The 16,090-nt window shown below is 42.7% G+C and overlaps 1 protein-coding gene across 3 annotated transcripts in view; it reads left to right on the forward strand.

Moving 5' to 3' along the window:
* The first annotated feature begins 6,414 nt into the window (after positions 1–6,414).
* RD3 (RD3 regulator of GUCY2D) overlaps positions 6,415–16,090 on the forward strand; it is a 30,233-nt gene continuing 20,557 nt past the window's right edge. The window contains exons 1-2 of one of the 3 annotated variants that reach the window (XM_069768542.1): positions 6,426–6,786; positions 7,931–8,841. The gene's annotated coding sequence lies outside the window, so the exon portion shown is untranslated. Of the gene's footprint in view, positions 6,792–7,930; positions 8,842–16,090 lie in introns of all 3 variants that reach the window. The other 2 variants (XM_069768543.1, XM_069768541.1) reach the window with 2 other exon arrangements.

Here is a 16,090-nt window from a genome sequence, read left to right on the forward strand (position 1 = left end):
TGTGTTGCCTCCACAGAGTAGCTGCTGGCCGGAGGAGCGAGTCTGAGACAATAATAGCCAAACTAGCCAGGTCAGAAACAGAAGAGACAAAATCAGAAGGCAATACTGTAGTCAGGGGAATGGTTGGGGTCAGATACCAGGTGGTCTGTCAAAGGCAATGTCAGACAAGCAAAGGTCGGATCAGACATAGTCAGAGTCACAAGCCGGGTCAAGAACAGGAGCATAAATAAATAATAGCGCCAAAGTACAGGGAGTAAACCAAGTGCAAAATCTGACAATGCCAAGCAGGGAGCTGAGCTGCTAGATAGCAAACACAGTCATTTTGGGAGTCACAACAGGTCCCAGGCACATCAGCACCCCTGACTGGACAGAGGCTATATAGTGATACTGGCCGTGGCGTGTCCTCCATAACCAGTGCCGCCCACAGAGTTAATCTGGCAACAGAAGCAGACGTCGCTGAAGCAGGTCCAGAAAAGGATGTAACATGAGCCCTGACTGCCCATGGCAGGTCCCATATTGGGCAGCTTCCTATGGCAAAGCTGGTGAAGACTGTCATAGGTAGCAGAAGCCTCCATCCTCTCAGGAGAGAGATTCATGTGTTAAGTTTTGCATGTTTTAAAACGAGTAGAGGTGGAAGCGAAGAAGATTTCCCTAAAGACACGAGAACAACAGAAGTCACTGAGGTTGTTCCTTCCTCTGCGTTGTCAGGTGCTTCTCCAACGTGTCCAGACTGATCTCTCACCAGCAATTATCTGCAGCTCCGAGACGTAACCAGATTTTATGGCAAATGATATCAACAACGTTATAATAGCTATAAAAATGTTTTTGCTGCGAGTGTGAAAGAAAAACAGCCAGAAGAATAAACACGAAGCGTTAGACTTTTAGTGACAGCCACAGAGAAAGCAGAAGAAGATGGACGACATACACATGGGAGAAGACAGAGAACCATGGAAGCGAAGGAGGGGATGGCAATGATGAAAGCTTTTGATTTTTTTAACATCACTAGTACATCACTGGGCATTATGCCAGTCTGACGTACTACCCTTTCGCCATTTGAGGGGGCCCACTGCCAGTGCAGCAACTCCTTCCATCCGCCCGACATTGCACTTTCAACTGTATCAGTATCTTCACAACACTGTGGAGACTGGAACAGCGGGGGAACTGGGAGACTTGAGTATTTGTTTTTTTGTTTTTAATCAGTGAGTACTTTGTGAAGACCATCATACAAATTGGAGAGCTACGTGGTTTCATTTGCACACTGTTCGTAGTCACCTGGTAGCTCCAAATGGCTACCATGAACAGGCTGGGCACAAGCTACTTAATTTTCCAGAGTCCAGGGGTTGCCCTGGTCTTTAACTGCTGTACAGGGATCTGGGTTTACACAGGGCCACAGTCAGCCGCTATGTGGTGGCACAAGTTGGCAAGAAGGATAGTCAGGTAGCAGTGTCAGATCCAGGAGGTCAGGAACAGAATCATAAAACAAGCGGGTAGTCAAATATCAAGTCGAGGTCAAAGAACTGGAATAAATCAGGACAAAAGACAGGAGCACAGCACAGAGGTATAAAACAGGTAAGGCTACTTTCACACTTCCGTCGGTACGGGGCCGTCGCAAACCGTCGTCCCGACGTCCCGATGGACGTTGTGCTAAATTTAGCACAACTTGGGCTGCGGATGCAGTTTTACAACGCATCCGCTGGCCATTGTGATGAGCGGGGAGGAGGGGGCGGAGTTTCGGCCGCGGTTGCGCAGTCGAAAATGGCGGACACGTTGCACAAAAATAGTTACATTGAACTTTTTTTGTGCCGACGGTCCGCCAAAACACGACGCATACGTCGCAATGCGTCGCTAATTCAAGTCTATGGAGAAAAAACGCATCCTGCGGGCAACTTTGCAGGATGCGTTTTTTCTCCAAAACGACGCATTGCGACGTAGCCCAAACGACGGAAGTGTGAAAGTAGCCTTAGCAGAACTATTATTGACTGGTAGTGGGAACTGGCTCTCAGTGGTTTATATAGTCATTGCCCCACCCAGTGTGGAGAGAAGATAGAAAATTAGAGGAACAAGATTAACAAGATTAACTCTTTAGCTTCTGAACTGGCCAGAACAACAAGTCCCAGGAATAATATAGGATTGATGCAATCAAGCATCACCTGCAACATGGGTGCTGCGCTACATAGAGGCCGAAGCAGATACCTGTTACACTTGGGTAGACAATCATACTATTTGGCATGCTATCTGAGGGGTCAACATGCTATTTGGAGTGCTATGTGAGAGACCATAATACAATTTTGAGGGCTACTTGGGGGATCATCATACTGTTTGGAGGGATATGTGGAGGCCATCATACTATTTGGACTACTATGTGGGGGCTATCATACTATTTGGAGTACTATTTGTGGGTCTATCATACTATATGGATGGCTATTTGGGGAGCCATCATACTATTTGGTGCCATCATCATGGCTCAGAGGTTAGCACTATTGCTTTGCCATTCAGGGGTCCTGGGTTCAAAGTCCACCAAGGACAATATCTGCAAGGAGTTTGTATGTCCTCCCCGTGTTTGCGTGGGTTTCCTCCGGGTTCTCCGGTTTCTTCCCGCACTCCAAAGACATACTAATAGGGAATCTCAATGGGGACAGGGATGATGTTGTCTGATGATTTCAGTTAAGAGCTGTGGAATATGATGGTGCTATATAAGCAAAGCATAATAATTCTTATTATTTGGGGGACCATCATCTTATTTCAGGGGCCATCATACAGAATGGAAGGCTGTGTGTGCCGTCATATTGTGTGAAGAGTTGTGTCGGCACCATCACACTGTGTTGGGTCACTGTGGGGGTATAATACTTTGCTGGGGGGTGGTTCTGTAGGCTCATCATACTGTGTGTGTGGAGGGTACTGTGGTCGAGTTCACTCTGGGAGTATCTTACTGAGTTTGAATACTAATTGTTTTTTTGGGGGGGTTGAATGATTCTATATACTCAATCATATAATGTAATGAAAAACAGGGGGACAAAATCCAAGTGTGCGGAAACGATGAAAATAACTACAATTCCGTTATTGTTACGATTTTACAACATTCATTTTGTGGTAAAAAACAACCTGGCAGAACAATTCTCCAGCTTTTATTGCATTGTTTAGGGGAAGTGTGGCAAGTAATAAACTGTTTTTGCGTTTCTGTCTTTTTGTGATTTTATCTTTATAGGTTAAATAATATAATATTTTAATAGACTTGTAACACAGATGATACTTTGTGAACCCACTCCTTAAATCTTCACCCACTGCATGCACAATAACATGTCATGAAGCAGGAAGGGGTTACAAGGTAACCAAACGTTTAAATCAGTTTTATTTATCTTGCGATGATTGTTTTATCACCAGGAGTTTATCATTGCTGGGACACAGAAGGGAGTGCCTCCTGGTCCTACTGTGATGGCCACCTCAGGGTCTATAGACATTATACATGTAGAGCCTGGAGTGGTCCGGGCTAGCTTCCTCAGCTCCGCTTCATGCTAAATCTAAAAGCTCTGATTGTGTCAAAACGGCTGCACCCAGTAATTTAAGTGATACATCGTTGGAATCAGGGTCTCGTTGAGGAAGTTATAGAGGAGCAAATAAAAACCTGCTTCTTCTTCTGGAGAATGAAAGTAATGCAAGTAGTTTCCTATTCCAGCACCTATTCTGTCCTCCACCAGATGAATGAGCTAAGATTTTGTTCCCCCACTTTCATCCATGGCTTCAAATGAATGTGGCTAAACTGCAATACCAGACACCCCCAGAGAGGAGAGTGGCGCTGTTTCTACAAATGTAAATCAGATCTCCTTTTCCTCTCGTACAATGCCTTTAGTCATCAGTTTATTGCTTTACCAGTTAGGATACGCAAATAAATTATCCTGATGCAATCATTTTTTTTCCTTCTTCCCACAGCTTCTTATAAAAGACGTTTTATTAATACAGGGAATATTCCGATGAAATGAATGCGGTATTTGTCATCAGCCCATAGATAGTACGAAGTCGCAGCTCGCATAGTCCGCGACAAACACGAAGAGGTTAAACCGCCTCATTAAGCGCCTCCAGAGCAGTTAATCTGATCCTCTGTGTTTTTTTTCACATGAAGCCCGTGTTAAACACGCTCCCGCAGAAGATAATACGCCGAGTAATAAATAGGCTTATATTGGTCTCCATGGTAGCTGAGAATTATAAACTGGAGTGCTGGGTTTGTCAGGTTATACTTTAGGGAGAACTCCCCCCTCCATATTACGTCTCCGCACAATTAGTCTGCAGGAGCTCCGGATCCACGGAGTATCTTATACATCTGCTGCTCAACCTCTCATAATAAACTGCGCTGCAGAAAGATGGGAAATATTAATGCAGAATATTATAAAAATAACACAAAAAAATAATTATGCAATAAAAATAATAATAAACAGTATTTATTATTATTAATAATAATAATTAATAATAAATTAATCAATCATAATACAATTAAATTAAAGTAATATATTAAAAAAAACTATAGAATAAGGTGTATTTATAATTCAGAATGTTGAAGGGTTTGTCCTGCCCTTTACTACACAGATGAGCCCACTGTGGTCCACAAATGAAATCTATAAAAACTCAACCCCCCGCCATTCCTCTATACTGATAACCAGGATCTCCTTGCTTTCAGTGCTGGTGAATCCTGCAGTCAATCACAAGCTACAGTGTTGACCAGGGCTGGACGGAGAATGAATCTCAACCCTGGCATTTGGAACCACACACATCTATGCTGCCCCCGACCCACACCCACATCCCGAGATGATTCTGCTTGACAGAGGAAATAAAAATGTACCGCAAGACCAATAGTTGCAATAATACTGCAATATATGAGGGTAAATAATATCTCCATACTATGACCACATACAGTAATACCACCACACAGTGATGGAATAATGCCACCATACAGATATTACCATAAGTAATGAAATATTCGAGACAAGTAATACCGCCAGACTGTAACCACATATTATCAACATATGCAATAGTGGTAATACCATCATATGGATCCTTAGCCAAAACGACGGTACTAAGACTGCCATTACCAGCATATAGGGACCATGAAATAGTATACCATCCACTTTCCTTTTCTTTTCCATTCAGCCCAGACCGCCATGACCACTTCTTCCATTCATGCATAATGTAACACATAGACATCTTTGGCTTACCAGCTCCTTCCTCACATTCCTTGACGTTTACACAAACCACATAGTGCTATAACCAGTGCCCAAGACGATAATAATGCAGCTGGGCCTGGAGCATATACATCACACAGCAAAAAGCTGAGGCTGAAGCATATACATGACACTGGAGACGCTGGAGCTGCAGCATATACATCATACAGGAGATGCTGGGGCAGGATCATATACATGACACTGGAGACGCTGGAGCTGCAGCATATACATCATACAGGAGACGCAGGGGCAGGATCATATAAATCACAGAGGAGACCCTGGGACTGGATCATACATATCACACAGGAGACACTAGGGCTGCATCATTTTCATCACAGGAGACGCTGGTGCATAGTGCGCTGACCACTATTCTCATCCAAGAAATTCAGGCCGATTATGCTATTCACACTCTCTAATCAGAGTTTGATCAGAGTGTGGTTATAGTGTGATCCAATTTTCTCAGATGAAAAGATGTAAAAAAATTTTTTTCTTCCTTCTTCTCCATTATGTATGTGAAATTAAGACTGCACTCAGACGTCATCCGAGTGCAGTCCGATGTTTCCCAAAGGCTCATTAAATTGCATGGCCGAGTGCGACCCGATTTATTGATGCAAATCATCCATACAGCAATTCTATCGTTGGACAGACCCGTTCTGAGGGGAAAAAAAAGAATTGGACACGTGGGCGGCCCCATAGACTAACACTGGTCCGAGAGCGATACAACGTTTTGTCGGATCGCACTTGGACTGAAAATACGGTCGTCTGCCCTAATAATAAGGCAGGTCTTGTACCCGTTTGCAATGCGGGAGAGCACATGGAGCAATTTGCAGACATGATGGAAATATCTGTAGTCATCTCCTCTCGGCCTTATCTTCACCATTCTCACAGCTGAGAGTTTGCTACAATTGTATCTCCTCTTGACAATCTTCTGTATGACATTTTTACCTGCACTGATACTTTGATGCAAACAATCAACCCGTGGGAGTAATTTGGATTGTGTAGACTGCATACATTGTAGCAAACCCCCAGCTGTGTGGATGATCAGAATTGGAATGTAAACTATAAAGAGAAGCAAGATAATATTTTTGCAATAAAGTGTAATCGTTCGGCGGTGCGATATATGGGACACTGTGACCTGGCAGAACTGCTCTGCCTATGACCTGCCCCAGTCATCCTCATACTTCTCCCTGCCCACTGCTAATCTGCATCAGAACACATCATTCTCCAGCTCCTCTCCCTGACTACAGCCATCCTCTGACTACTGCCAGCTGCTCCTCTTACGCTCTCTAGATAAATCCTACTAAACCACAAGAGGTCCTGCTACCCTCCCAGACTCATACTGTCTGACCTATGGTCCCCAACACCTTGGCCGAGGCTGAAGATGCTTCTTAATAACCCGAGCAGCTTGCTCCTCGCCCCCAGAAGCGCCATGTGTGCGCCAATCTGAAGATCACGGCAAATTCTGCACAGCACCAGGGCTGAAGCCTCCAACCAGGGTACCAAAGGATCACCAATCCTTACCCTGGAGGAAGTAACGCCACCTTCTTCATCACCGTCAACATCCTAAATATTTGAAGTACCGTAAGTGAAATATAATTGATTTGCAAGTTTATAATTATGAAACTTTTTTTTTTGTTAGCAAATTGTTTTTGATTTTAATCAATTGCTATAAGGATTTGTTAGAACTTTGTGGGATATCTGTATAACAGGTCGGATGGAAATAGGTCAATCTCTGGTGGATTAATCTCGCAGTTCTGTGTTATCCGGCACATTATGTTTTTGAGATTTAATTGGGGTTGAAGAAATCTAATGATGATACACGTCTTAAGGCTCGGCGCGTACGCTGCAATTGTGGTGAGTTTTTCTTGAACACAACAGTGACCAAAAAATGCACCGCTGACGCCAAGTGTGAACCTACAGGTGCTTCTCGCAAAATGAAAATATCATTAAAAAGTTAATTTATTTCAGTTCTTCAATACAAAAAGTGAAACTCATATATTCTACAGAGTCAAACACAGTGATCTATTTCAAGTGTTTATTTCTGTTAATGTTGATGATTATGGCTTACAGCCAGTAATGTTTATCAATGAGTAATTTCAGCTTTTTTGAATGTTGTTTTGTCCTATGTGGTCTTAACATGAATTTAAAAAAAAATGTGTCAAAGAAAGTACGGAATGTAATGAAAAAAAAAAATTAAAAAACAGCTGATAAATTTGCTGCTGTGATGGTGGGGCCAGTCAGTGTGTGCTTGCCTGACACCAGTTTTTTTATGAAGAGTTTTTAGAGGAAAATTTTCTTTTTCTGGAGTTTTGAAGAATTTTTTTTTTTCCCCTTCATCCTCTTGATTTGACAATTCCTAGTTTGTAGAGATTTTTTTCCTTCAGGTTCCGTTTAAAAAAAGTGACATGAACGTTTTTCTTTCCATTAGCCATTTTTCAAAATCTCTTCAGGGGAAAAATAAAAAATTAGAAAACTTTTCATATAAACAGCAAAAATGAATTTCCTAAAAAAAAAAAAAAAATGAATAAGGGAATGTGCACACTGTGTCTTATTCGGGCGGCAGCTAAAAGATAGCGTGTACATATAACCCCTGAATGGAAACTCCCAAGTTTTTGAAGAGGATTTTGTGAGTTTCTGCTCCAAAACGTTGTAAAAAAAGTCAAGAAAGTGTGCACATACTCTAAAAGGCTTTGTACATACGGAGTCTTTTTTTTTTCCAGAGCTTTTTTTGGAGTTTTTGGAGAGCAGAAGCTGAATGGAAACGACAAGTTTTTGAGGAGTTCTGAGATTTGGAGAAGGCTTTGGGATTTGTGCACATGGCGTGTTTTTCAGGCAGTGTCCATCTTCATTCGGCATGAAAAATCCCTGCAAAAATTGGTCATAGTTCACAGCAATGTAAAAACGGCACTGTTGTGCAGATGTTCATTATTTTGTTATATCTACTAAATGCTTCATCTTTCGGAAACCCTGGAGAAGGTAAAGTAAATATCATGTCCATTCTTCGGGCAGATACTGCTCAGAAGCCACCTATTCTCTTAATGACGATATAAGAGAAAGAACACTGATGGACGAATGGCTGCACCGACAGGTCTACTTTAGGAAAAATCTGTCTTTGCCTGAAGCAGCTTCCCCTGGGAAACCTGCGTCGGTGTCTAAAAGATTTGGAGGCGGATTACCCATGCGGTAATTTTTCACAATGGTAGAACCCCGAGCATCCACCCTACTTGCGTTTCTTCACATTGTATTATCAGTCTGTACTGAGAACAAGCCCTGGATTATCAGACTTTCTAGATATTTGAATTGCGAGTCCATTTTTTGGAAGATTTCCCGTTACCTCCGATGGGTTTTGAATCCAGAATCCTCACCTTTGTTTATGACTGTACTCTTTAGTCTGATTTTGGCTGAAATTCTACAGAGGATCATTCATGATGGGACACGGTCTGTTTTGTCATAATGAGTAAAGGACTTGTTACAGTCCGAAATGCGTCAGGTTTCAAAATGTTCCGGACATCCTCTTTTATTGCATGTAGCTTCCTACTATTCTATTGCCTAACTGAAGATATAGGCTTTGAAGAATCTGAGCATCTTCGTGCCATACAGAATTTTGCAAGCATTTCTTCCAGGTGTAGTGGTGAGCTTATGTTTTTATTTTTTCTATGTATAATTTAGGAGGGCAATGTTGGATCAGGACCTAAAAGGGCTTCAAATCCCCATTGTAGAATTACAGAGCACAAAAGGTGTGTTTTTCTTCCAGTAAGGTTCAGAGGCATACAAGCTGGCAGAAGGAGATGAGCTTATTAATGCTTGCGCAGTAGTTAGCTAGCAAGTGGGGCTGAGCAGCACTAGCAACTTCAAGGCTTAGTCAGAGGCATGGACAGGTACGGACAAGGGCTGAAATTCAGCTCTGGCATGTGAAATCACACAGGCCCATGTTGTCCCCGTCCCGATGAACCAGATGGGATATATTACTAATATTACCCTGGATGGAGGAAAGGAAGATTTTCGACAAGACCAATATTTCTAGTGATACCCGTGGCCTTCTGGGGTAAGTGACGGAGTCAGCGACTTTGTGCTCCATCACAACTCTTAGCAGTATGGGTGTCTTGAGAACATCGATTCTGTTAACAATGTAGAAGACAAGGCGGCCCATGACCAGACAGGCCCTTCTGGCATCTGCCAGAATAGCCAGATGGCCAGTCCGGCCCTGGGCATGGAGGAACATGCAAAAATCTGCAGCCTGAGCTCCCTGCTGGTGTAGTTTGCATTAGACGGAAGAGACCAGTGAACCATGAGCGTATTGTGCGAACCACAAAGAGGAGCACAAAAGGTTTCCGCCAAAAGAGCGAGCAAGCGTGTGTGTGTGCTGTTCTGCATTGAGAGGGACTCAGACTGTGCCACATTGGAGGAGGTGTTGAAGAGAATGTCAGGAAAATGTTAGAAGTGTCAGTAAGTTGTTGCAAGCATCAGAAAAAATGTACAAGTTGCCAGCCCACTGTGGTTCCTACAAATTGTCACGCAAACTGTTGCCTCCTGTAAGATTGTTGTAACCACCAAGCTTGACGCCTCCCTTTGGGTAAAGTAATTAAAGGGACATGTCAGTAGTCCTTCCACCACCTCTACATAGTGACCCTCTGTACATGTAAGGGCTGCTACATCTTATGTAAAGGGGAACACCATCCATCATCCACAACCATCCCATCCAAGTACATGTAGAATTGTCTACTTGCTATTGCATGTACCTAAATCATAGAAAATATACACAGAAAGAATAAGCCGTACACTACAACGTGACAATACGGTTAGTATGTTCCGACAAGACGAGAAAATGTAACAATGTAGAAAGAATTAGGAAACCGCATATTGGAACAGGCTGTACAAGACGGAGAGACGATGGCGATTTCCCATAAGGACATTCTGGGTACAGTAATAGAAAATGGTGCCCAGCAAAATACGTGTCCTCGGCAAAGCACAGGTATCTGGCCACAACTGCCAGGAAGCCCGAGGCAATCCGAGAATATACAGAGGGACCATTATTCCAGCTCGTACGGCTCAGGATCACATTTTTACTGTTTATGGCAAGTTGCACAACCTTCTGTCCTCCAGTCTTTCTGATAATAGAGAAGGGTGATTATTTATTTTTATTACTTCAAGGCTATGTTTACACATTGCCCATTTGCAGCATTTTTCTAATGCAAATTAAAAGCTGCTTTTTACATTACCGGCAATATATTTTCTGAAAACGCACACACTATTGCTTTCTTTTCCTGACCAAATTGGAAAACTGCAGCATGTCAATTCTTTCAGCGATTTTTGCTGCATTTTTCTTCAATATAGAAAGCAATGAGACCGTGCAAAAAAAAAAACGCAACTGTGCATTTTTGCTGTGTTTTTCGTGAATGAAACTAACGTTATTAAACATATGCTGCACACAAATGATACGTGTAATCTGCATTAAAAACACGGCAAAAAAATGCAGCAAAATCGGCTTTTTCAAACCAGTTTTTTACTGCCAAGAGAGCAAGTTTTTAGCTTCAGAAAAAAAAACTGCAGCAAAAAAGCAACATGTGAATATAGCCTAACCCTCACACTTTGAAAGTGTATTAAAGGGACACTGTCACCTGGATTTGGAGGGAACAATCTTCAGCCATGGAGGCGGGGTTTTTGATTCACCCTTTCCTTACCCGCTGGCTGCATGCTGGCTGCAATATTGGATTGAAGTTCATTCTCTGTCCTCCGTAGTACATGCCTACACAAGGTGCAATCTTGCCTTGTGCAGGCATGTACTACGGAGGACAGAGAATGAACTTCAATCCAATATTGCAGCCAGCATGCAGCCAGCGGGTAAGGAAAGGGTGAATCAAAAACCCCAAAACCCCGCCTCCATGGCTGAAGATTGTTCCCTCCAAATCCAGGTGACAGAGTCCCTTTAAATATATCTGATCTCATCCCTGGTTATTTGCTGCTGGACAGAAATCGATCACAATTACCGGCCAGCCTTACATTAGATGATGTCCTGTGCAACAACATCTGTTAAGTCACCTTGTATATGGCGTGTGGTCATAAAGTGTGCAAACATCCATACTATATATCGCAAAGTACAGTCACCCAACAGCGCTGTGCTCAAATAATAGTGCCATATGTTGGCTAATTAACACTTTAACATGGTTACCTAAATACTAATACTATAGAGTGCTGCCAAAAACGTGCCATCTACATAGGCAAAGCCCAGAGATTGTCTGCAGCGGTCTCGTAGTTGGAAACACCTGTCTGCGGACAGTTATTCTCCCTGACTCATGTATGCTTGGTCGACCTATTCAATAGGCAGAGCATATAATATTGAGCTCTACAGTGCAAGGACCTTTTTTTCCCAGCATCTTATACTCTAAATAGTCTTAAATTAAAGATTTAGTCTATGGTCTACAGCTTTTGGGCAAATCTATATGTTTCCATAGTAACAGACTACAGACAAGCCCCATGCGGTCAGATACCGCAGTAACACTCTCCCCTACTTTTTGCTAACTGTCCAAATATATACTAGACGTATAGGAGAATGAAATAAAGCATGATGGCAGGATGGGACCACACAAAGGATTGTTTGTAGTCTGTTACCACGGACATACATAATTCCGTTCAAGAGCTGCAAACATTTGCATTTCATGTTTTAGAGGCGACGGAGAAATTAAAATGGCTGTAGAGGCAGATACTGACATCAAATTTGTCAACCATGTTACCAAACAGATATTTGAGATGATCTACGGCATGTTATTGAGGAATCGGGTGATGACTTTGCATTGGGCAGTAAAGTAGGGAGGAGCGCTGTTGTTTTGGAAGCGATGAATGTGCTGGAAGATACTGTTCTGTATTTAGCAAATTGTTGTTTGTCTGCTCATCCTTTGTCTTCACCTTTAATTTACCGGTCCCTCTAGGTGCGGAAAATAATCACCTCTGCACCTCAGTGATGCTGAACAACACACTACAGGGACGTCGGCGCTCACTCCTGGGGTCCTCGTCACTAACAGCACATCAATCTAAGACGTAGAATACCGAATACAAGGCATATTCCATCATTACACGAGTAATCACAGGAGTAGGGATGCAGGGGGCTCGGATTCTGCGCTTTTATTCGCCCTTTCAGAAACAAGACGAAAATGAGCAGCCAGATGTAGAAGCTTTTCTGACATCCTGATGTAAAAACTCTACTTGCTTTTATTATTACTACAACGTGCTATTATTATTTTTTAGACTGTTCCTACATTTGTTGCATCTTTTTTCCTGATGGGCAGCGATTTCTTTTTGGATTTTTTTTAAACAACTAGACGAAAAAATTATGCCACAAATTTAGCACATTTGAAGGCGCATTTGAAGGCATTTGAAGGCAACTTCCTATTTCAGAATTTTTTTTGCACTTCAGCTGGCGTTGCGCTTGGGTCTTCCAGCATAAATGTCATCAAAGAGCTGGGGACGCAGTCGTTCCCTCCCACGCTATTTTTCCTGTCCTGAAACATGATTTTATTAGGGGGGTAGCATTGTTGTCGCCCTCCACAGCTGCTTTCACCACTCTGAAATACGGCATCATTGGTGAGGTTCTTTTCAGGAGCTGGGATGATCTCTGTTCTGCTGAGCTTGTATTAGTTGGTCAATTCTGACTATGTTTAGGACGCTTTCCCTGCTCATCTCACTGTTTCTCTTTCAATGCACACTGGCATGGCACTCCATTGCTGGCTCATCAAAATAGGAGAAATAGGTTAGAGGTGAACGATGAACCGCACTGTTAGATACACTTGATGAGGTGGATCCTCTAAGCCCAAGGTCTGGGTGAGCACACAGGCATCGGGGCAGCAGGTGGGAAACAGGTAGCAGAGTTACTGAAAGCCTCATGCAGACCGGAGACGTTCTGGAGACCATGGACAGAGAGCTGGGATGCTGGAAAATGGAGGCAGGCAGGAGAAGTCCAGGAGACCAAGGACAGGCAGCTGGAATACTGGAAAACATAGGCAGGCTGCAGACATCCAGGAGATGACAGACAAGCAGCTGGTATGCTGGAAACCATAGGCAGGTTGGAGACATCCAGGAGATGACAGACAAGCAGTTGGTATGCTGGAAACCGCAGGCAGACTGGAGACTTCCAGGAGATGACAGACAAGCAGCTGGTATGCTGGAAACCGTGGGCAGGCTAGAGACATCCAGGAGATGACAGACAAGCAGCTGGTATGCTGCAAACCGTAGGCAGGCTGGAGAAATCCAGGAGACCACAGAAAGGCAGCTGGGATGCTGAAAACTAAAGGCAGGCATGAAACATCCAGGAGACAATGGACAGGCAGTTGGGCAGGTAAAGATGTACCGACAAACTCAGAGTTTTAGTAGCACTGAAGTCTTAATACCAGGACACAGGTGTGTGTCTTGGTTCTTGGTGAGCCTTAAGTTAGCTCGAGGAACAGGATCACATGGGAGCACGCTGGGCCATTTGCAAAGCCCAACGTGGAGCACCACAGAGTTTAGAGGACAGGGTGTAGGAAACAAAGCATGAATCCGGGACAGGTGTGTAACACACACTGCCTATTAAAAGAGAGCGATTGCGGAGAGGAGGGAGAACATACTAATCATGGGTCAAAATTGATAATTGATGCATGGTTAGGAAAGAAAAATGACAAACTGGTGGCGGAGCACACGGCCATTGCAAATTGAAAGGGAGAGAGCATGGCGACCAGTGACAGCACATCGACCATGCGTCGGAATTGGTACTTGGTGCATGCTCAGTAAAACAGGGACTAACCCAGGCCCTGAAATGGACATCATTGATTACGTCCTATTTCAGGACTTTGCAAGTGGCTGTGAGGAGTGACCAGAGTGCTAGTCCCCTAATGACATTGTTTCAGGGCAGTAAAAGAAGCAGAGGGTGTGGGGGAGAGGAGAAGATTATTACAGTCCCAGCTCTTTGATTACTTTCCTTTTGAAACTCCCAGGGGCATGTTGGCAAACTCAAATGGAACTTTATCGGCAATGGGGGGAAATTTCTGAAATATGAAGTGGCCAGAGAGGGAATAGTAGGAAATTTTCATTTAATGTAAATTACAAAAGTAGATGGTTTCCAAATTTCGTTAGACACTGGCTACTAGTTTTCAAACAATCCCTTTAAGGAGCCACTATGCATGTAACAGGGGCACTGTTAACATAACAAAACATCTGTGGCATGTGTCGGAATGGGGTGGCAAAGGCCCACCAGTAGCAAACTCCAGGGCCCCACTATCCAGCTATATGCAAATATAACTTTATCCTGATTCACAAATTTCTATAGCAATAAAATGGGTTGAATGTTGAATAAAAAAGATGCTGCTTTTGTCGGTACAAGTGCTTCTAACAGAATTAGAATATCATAAAAATTATAATTTATTTCAGTTCTTCAATACAAAAAGTGAAACTCATATATTATATAGAGTCATTACAAATAGAGTGATCTATTTCAAGTGTTTATTTATGTTAATGATTATGGCTTGCAGCCAATGAAAACCCAAAAGTCATTATCTTAGTAAATTGGAATAATTAGCAAAAAACATATGCAAAGGTTTCCTAAGCGTTTAAAAAGGTCCCTTAGTCTGTTTTAGCTGTTCTCCAAAATCATGGGGAAGACTGCTGACTTGACAGATGTCCAGAAGGCAGTCGTTATGAAAAACTGTCAACATTGACACATGGTAAGGTTTTAATATTAGACAGTGTAGGACTGTCCCGATCAGTTACCTTGTCATGGTGGGAGGACTTTTATGCTATTTTTTGATCAAGGAAAGTATTTATAAAAACTATGTTATTTAAATACTTTTTTTGCTTTTTATTTACCGTACTTAGTTACAGCAGGGTTTTTGTTCACTTTTTCTCTTGTAGGTTTTACATGGTTAGTACCTAGTAGAGCCCCCTTTTGCAAGTATCACAGCTTTGAAATGCTTTTTGTAACCAGCCAAGAGTCTTTCAATTCTTGTTTGAGGGATTTTCATCAATTCTTCCTTGGAAAATTCTTCCAGTTCTATGAGATTCCTGGGTTGTCTTGCATCCTCTGCTCTTTTGAGGTCTAGACACAGATGTTCAATGATGTTCAGATCAAGGGACTGTGAGGGCCATTGTAAACCCTTCAGCTTGAGCCTTTTGAGGTCATCTATTGAGGATTTTGATGTGTGTTTAGGATCATTATCCATTTGTAGAAGCCATCCTCTTTTCAGCTTCAGCTTTTTTTTATTGACGGTATTATGTTAGCATCAAGAAAATGTTTAAATATCATTTAATCCATTCTTCCCTCTACTTGTGAAATGTTCCCGGTGCCATTAGGTGCAACACAGCACCAAAACATGAGTTATCCACCTCCATGCTTAATGGTTGGCGAGATGTTCTGTTCCTGAAATTCTGAGCCCTGTTTCCTTTGATCATTGTGGCTAAAGAGTCCTATATTAACCTCATCGGTCCACAAGACTTGTTTCCTAAATGCACCAGGTTTATATGATCTTTTGCATACTTCTGATGCTGAATTTTATGGCGAGGAAGCAGGAGAGGTTTTCTTCTGATGACTCTTCCATGAAGGCCATATTTGTGCAGGTGTCACTGAACAGTAGAACAATGTACCACAACTCCAGAGTCTGCTAAATCTTTCTGAAAGTCTTTTGCAGTCAAGAGAGGTTCTGATTTGCCTCTCTAACAATCCTACGAGCAGCTCTCACTGAAACACAGTCCTCATCTACCAGAAGTGATACATGCTTAGTGATACACCTAAGCCTGCATCCAAGAAGCGAACCTGACATATGATGTAATATTACTTCAAGTTAGGAAGGGGTTAGTCTACACTTATGAGCAGCAAACTCTTCTTGCAACAAACAACGTGGGCACTTGAATAGACCCGA

The sequence above is a fragment of the Ranitomeya imitator genome, chromosome 5 (genome assembly GCF_032444005.1).
Source record: "Ranitomeya imitator isolate aRanImi1 chromosome 5, aRanImi1.pri, whole genome shotgun sequence".
NCBI lineage: Eukaryota > Metazoa > Chordata > Amphibia > Anura > Dendrobatidae > Ranitomeya > Ranitomeya imitator.